The following is a 4,195-nucleotide window of genomic DNA, read 5'->3' on the forward strand; positions in this document are numbered from 1 at the left end:
TTTCCTATGAAACTATTCTAAGTGTCCTTGGTTTCAACTCTAATGTCTTTCTCAGAAGTAAACTTGCCATGCAAATTATTCATTGCCTGAAGAAACAGGGTCCACAGGAAGCTAAAATTAGAACTACCATCCAAGGAACTGTTATTGAATATTTCAAACAACTGATGCTCTCCTCCATCACAGTCATGGCAAGGTACATAGAGGGACAGTGGAATCATTTTTAATGGATGGACGATTTTCTAGGCTTCTTTTGTCTTTTTGAAAATTATGTCCAAGGGCTGAATCACACCAGTGATAGGCAGCACGAAATGATGAAGAGCACCGAATTTAAGTCTGAATTCCCAATCCACCATTTCCCAGTGGTGTGATATTGGGCAAATAACTAACCCTCTTTGCTGAGTCAGTGTGACAGTCCACTGTCCACTTTTTTTTTTTAAGTGTGTTATAAAATTTATTCGTGTAAGCATTCAGACATTTTTAGGTGGGCAAGATGATATGCAGATTCCACTACAAGGCGGGACAGAAAACCCTACTGGGAAGGACAGGAGAGCTGGCGTGGGGCTGGCAGTGGGACAATTTCAAACAAATGTGAAGACGAGAGCACTTCATCAGGGAGAAACTTAAAATAATAATTTAAAGCTTCATGAGGCAAGATATGTTCCAATTTAAAACACTAAGAAATAGTACCATCAAATGGAAGGAAATCAACCTGTATGTGTACCAAAAGGGCCGTAGGGCAAATGAGAGGGGGATTTGTATTTGCGGAGGTACAAAGAGGAGTGTTCGGTGAGGGGGGCATGAAGTCATATTAATGGCAAACCCTGCAAATAAAAAATAAAACCCAAATCACTGATCACAGAATTCAAAATTTACATGTAATAAAGGCAAGGCAATAGACTCGAGTTATGGCCTGTCAAATATTTACTCCACTTACATTATCTACAGAAGCACTTGGCCAATTTGTACACAGTGATTCCTTATGCACGCCAAAAGGGTTTCCGTAAAAATGACACTATATACAAGCCTGTACACTGACCCACCAGAGCGATACTCCGTCTCCCACGGCGGGGGGGAGTCACCCACTTAAAGCAGGGTACCTGAGATTTCATGTCCTCAATTGCCTTGTCAGGATCCCAAATATACATTTCAGGGTTTGTTTTTGTTTTTAAAGACACTTTCCTTGATATGTGCATGATGGCTAAAATTAAAAAAACACGAACGAGAAAATAAAATGATCGTTTGCAGGAGCCGACCATCCCCACCCCACAGGACGTGTCCATCGGGCGGAGGCTGGCGAGGGGGGGCCGTGCGCCCCGGGACGGTGGGCACCCGCGGCCGGGGTCGGGGGGGGTGGGGGGGCCCCTGGATGGCACACCGCTGCAGCGGGGTCAGTAAAGGCTCTCGTGGACGTTTTCGGAGGAGGAGAATGAAGAAGAAAAGAAAAAACCCCAAATGCCAAAGGAATTTCAGTGGGTTGAAGTTCCTCCACCACTTAGAGAGTATCTCTGCAGCCGCTGGACGAGCTGGCCACCATGGTGTCCGAGATCCCGGGGCAGGCCTCCTCAGCCAGGTAGATGGCCCCACGCAGCTCCTCAATGGACCCCATGTTGGGTCCGCACGCCTGGCTCTTCTCCTTCAGCTCTGCAAACAGAGGAGAAATAATTGTAGATAAACACTGAGAGAAAGGCCTCTTTGGGATGTCTTTCATCTTATTTCTTTCTAAGTCCGAAGGCTGAAGAGCTCCATTTTCAAGACTCTTTGGATCTTTCTCTCGGATAGTGAAGATCCAGTCCCCAGAGTCGCTGCCTCCAGAGGCCTGGCTGTCCGTATCTGTCTTCTTGTCTGAGTCTTCGGAGCCCGAGTCCTCGTGGCTCTGCTCCGCCTTCCATCTCTTGTACCTGTTGATGAGCTCAGTCAGGTAGGAGGTTTTCTTTGCATTGCCTATTTTAAACTTGTGCTTCAGTAACTCCTTCGCAGTGGGTCTAAAGCTTGGCTCCTTATTCAAACAGGCTTCAACAAACTCCTTGAGGGGTTTGCTGTAGTTTCCTTCCAGCGTGGGGTGGGGTTGGGTGGGGGGGGTTGTTCTTTGGAATGAGGAATAAAACGTTCATGGGGTGCAGCTCCTAGTGAGAGGGCTCGCCCTTCACGAGCTCGATGGCTGTTATGCCCAGGCACCAGATGTCTGCCTTTGAGTCGTAGGCGGACTGTTTGATGACCTCGGGCGCCATCCAGAACGTGGTGCCCACGAAGGTGTTCCTTTTGATCTGCGTGTCTGTTAGCTGGCCCGCCACCCTGAAATCGGACAGCTTCACCTCCCCGTGCTCCGAGAGCAGGACGTTGGCAGCTTTAATATCTCTATGAATTTTCTTCTCAGAATGCAAATAATCAAGTCCTTTCAGGATTTCTCTTAAGATGGTAGCAATCTGAGTTTCATCTAAAGGGCCAGGTTCTAATAGATCTAGCGTGGAGCCTCCACCAAGGTATTCCATTATTATCCACAATTTAGTGTCCTTCAGGTAGGATCCATAATATTTGGTTACATATGGACTGTCACACTGACTCAGCATTCAGTGACTCTCTTGGTCCAGAAACTTGGACCAAAGTTTCCAAGACTGTAAAATGTGGATGGTGTTCTTAAAGAACATTGGATTATTGCGAAGAATAAATGAAATGTATGTGAAAGTTCTTAGCACTGTCTGGCAGATGCTGGGCAAACATATGAAGTAAGCCTAAATCTGAACTAACAAGATGTTTCATTGATCCTCAGACAACATTCTTCCAGGGTCATGACTTTTTAAAATGAGTTTATAGATTTGTGGAAAAGAGGCATTTTGTTGGAATATTTCAAATGGCTATTATGTGCTGTTTAAGCCATAGGGTAGCAAAATTCATAAGCATCTTTAAGAAGGAACACAAAATGTTATGTATAGAAGCTTAAGTCTTCATGCTCATTTATTCTATATAATAGGCTAGAGAGCTCCAACTCCAGAAAAGAGATAGTTCAGGCCTGCTGGAGAATCCATCTTGTATTTGAGAGCATCCAAATGCTTTTAACACTATGTTCCCTCCTTCCTCAACTCATCAGATTTCACTAGTGGGCCATCATTTTGTGACTCTGCATAGACCCTTGGTGCTGTTGAATGAAATCTCCAGCTCTTTATGAGTATCCTCTTAATTTTGTTGAGATGCACCAACTTCTATTGCTGATAGCTAACTAGCTGCATTTTTACTTTCACTAAAATTAGATCTTTCAGTGTATGGCCATTTGTCATAAAAAGACAAAGATTCTATCACCTCATGGGAATTTTGCATATCTCAATAATGAGCTGAGAACAGCAAAGGCCTGTTGAGATAATCCTGGGATTGGACTGACCTCCTAGCTAAGGGGTTTGTTCACATAAGCTAACTTCAAAATCAGCTGAGACTCAATTTTCTGCTTCAGCAAAATAAAGACTGAGTGTAGTATGGCTGAAATTTGGGGATCCCTGGCTGTAGTCCTAGGACCCATTTCAGATCCTGGTTGGGTCGAATTGCCTAACTTCTCCAAGCTTTGTTTCTCCTGGGAGTTAGCTTGGCCAGGCCAGTGAAGGGTAGTAGTAGATAAGAGTGAGAAGTCATGGTGAGTGGTAAACTTTATCTAAATTGCAAAAGCTAAATCTAAATTGCAAACCAGGAAAAATAACATTGTCAAGGCAAAAAGCAAGAATGGAGTTGAAAATTGGAGATATATCCACAGAGGTCAAGAGCCAGGTAGAAGCAGAAATGGAGTAGGAAGGAAAAAGTAAAGATGAGGCAAGGCAAAGCAAAAGGGGCCAGGCAATTTCCAGAAAGCATGGGCTATCCTGTAATGCTTGTTTTTATCCATGCTAAGTGCTTTCTGATTTGAATCTCAGTTGCCATGGTTTAAAGCAGAAATTGCAAACTGGGGAGCCCACAGATCAAGTTCAGCTCACATACCAGAGGTAATAGTGGTAAGAAAAGTAATGACTAGCACTTACTGAACACTTACTATACACGAGATGTGTTCTAAGTATATGTTCTTACATTTATTAGCTCATGGGAACTACTAAGCAAGCCTTGAGGTGGATACCAACTGTATCCTCAGTTTACAAATGGAGGAACTGGGTTAAAAACCTTTTAAGTTGTAGCATTGGGCTTTAAATATAGGTACACGGGTTCCAGAGTCCATACAATT

The 4,195-nt window shown here is 43.9% G+C and overlaps 1 pseudogene; it reads right to left on the reverse strand.

The window, feature by feature from the left end:
- Window positions 1–1,363: 1,363 nt before the first annotated feature.
- On the reverse strand, window positions 1,364–2,568 carry LOC123946925 (annotated as a pseudogene).
- Between the last annotated feature and the right edge of the window lie 1,627 nt (window positions 2,569–4,195).

Source organism: Meles meles, chromosome 7 (genome assembly GCF_922984935.1).
Source record: "Meles meles chromosome 7, mMelMel3.1 paternal haplotype, whole genome shotgun sequence".
NCBI lineage: Eukaryota > Metazoa > Chordata > Mammalia > Carnivora > Mustelidae > Meles > Meles meles.